The sequence below is a fragment of the Urocitellus parryii genome, chromosome X, assembly GCF_045843805.1.
Source record: "Urocitellus parryii isolate mUroPar1 chromosome X, mUroPar1.hap1, whole genome shotgun sequence".
In the NCBI taxonomy this organism is placed as follows: domain Eukaryota; kingdom Metazoa; phylum Chordata; class Mammalia; order Rodentia; family Sciuridae; genus Urocitellus; species Urocitellus parryii.
The window spans coordinates 32,659,848-32,661,862 of record NC_135547.1 but is presented as its reverse complement, the minus strand read 5'-3'; the positions used below and the strand labels follow the sequence as shown (position 1 = coordinate 32,661,862).

At 33.4% G+C, this 2,015-nt stretch overlaps 1 pseudogene; it reads left to right on the top strand.

The window, feature by feature from the left end:
• The first annotated feature begins 751 nt into the window (after positions 1-751).
• On the top strand, positions 752-851 carry LOC113200257 (U6 spliceosomal RNA; annotated as a pseudogene).
• The last annotated feature ends 1,164 nt before the right edge of the window (positions 852-2,015 follow it).

The following is a 2,015-nucleotide window of genomic DNA, read 5'->3' as shown; positions in this document are numbered from 1 at the left end:
TAATATTCAAAGGACTCTACAGACTCAATGCAATCCCCATCACAATCCCAATGACTTCTTGTTACAGAAGTAGAAAATTTCATCTTAAAATTCATCTGGGGGCTGGGGTTGCAGCTCAGTTGGTAGAGCGTTTTCCAAGGAGCATTTTTCTAGCATGTGTTAGGCACTGGGTTCCAGCCTCAGCACCACATAAAAATAAATTTTAAAAATGTATGTGTTCATCTACAACTAAAAAATTATTTTTAAAAAATCATATGAGATCCCAAAGAATCCTGAATAACAAAAAAAATGTTTTTAAAAAGAAGAAAAAGTTGAAGGATTCACTTCCTGATTTGAAAAGTCAGTACAAAGACACAGTGATCAAATGAGTGGCAGCATGAGCACAGAAATATGAAACAATATGAAATACAACAGAGAACCAAGAAATAAACCCTCCCATTTATAGTCATATGATTTTTAATAAAAGTTCTAAGACCATTCAAAGCCATTCATTGAGGAAAGGAGTCTTTTCAACAAATTATGTTGCAAAGCCTGGATATTCATATACAAAAGCATTAAGTTAAGCTCTTATCTTATACCAAACATGAAAATCAATTCAAAATGGATCAAAGACCTAAAGGGAAGAGCTAAAATTAAAAAAAAATTCAAAAGTTTCATAAGACAACAGGGAGAAGTCTTCACGATATTGAATTTGGCAATAATTTTTTTGAACATGATAACAAAAAAAAAAGACAACAAAAGAAAACAGATCGTGCTCGCTTTGGCAGCACATATACTAAAATTGAAACAATACAGAGAAGATTAGCATGGCCCCTGCACAAGGATGACATGCAAATTCATTCCATATTTTTCCTTGGTTTATACCCAAAGGACTTAAAATCAGCATACTATAGTGACACAGCCACATCAATGTTTATAGCAGCTCAATTCACAATAGCTAGACTATGGAACCAACCTTGGTGTCCCTCAATAGATGAGTGGATAAAGAAATGTGGTATATATGCTCAATGGAATATTACTCAGCTTTAAAGAAGAGTGAAATTGTGGCATTTGCCAGTAAATGGTTGGAGTTGGAGAATATTATGCTAAGAAAAATAAGCTAATCCTACAAAACCAAAGGCTGAATGTTTTCTCTAATATGCGGATGCTAATTCACAATAAGGTGAGGGGGGGTACTAGGGAAGAATAGCAGTACCTTAGATTAGGTAGAGGGAAGTGATGGGAAGGGAGGGAAGGGGATGTGGGGATAGGAAAGATAGTAGAATGAAACAGACACTATTACTGTATGTATATAAGTGAATGCATTATGATTGTGCAACATGTACACTCAGAAAAATGAGAAATTATATCCCATCTATGTATAAATATCAAAGTGCATAAATGCATTCTACTGCCATGTATAATTAATTAAAACAAATTTAAAAATTAAAAAATCAGATAAATTGAAGTTCATCTTAATTAAAACCTTTTGTGCTCTACTTTGTGTACAACCAGAGATATAAAAAATTATGCTCCATATGTATAATATGAATCACAATACATTCTGTTGTCATATATAACAAATTAAAATTTAAAAAAAAAACCTTTTGTGCATCTAAAGACACAACTATCCACGTGAACGACAACCCCAGAATGAGATACAATATTTGCAAATCATATTTCATATGTTTAACATTTGTTCAATGTTTTATCATGAAAATGTGTTGAATTATCTCAAAAGCTTTTTTCTTAATCAATTGAGATGATCATGTGCTTCTTGTCCTTCACTCTACTTATGTGTTTTGTTACACTAATTGATAGATCAATATACAGAATATATAAAGAACGTCTATAAACCAATAATAAAACATAATATTAAAATTGGCAAATGACTTATGCTGCAGTCTGGCTGGGCACAATTCAGGAGCCACTTATCAAGCAGGAACGAACTTTACTTTTAGCACACACGCTGCACCACAGGGAGCTCTCCAGGAAATCCCTGAGAGCTCAAAGGCCACCTTAGGCACTTCCAGTGA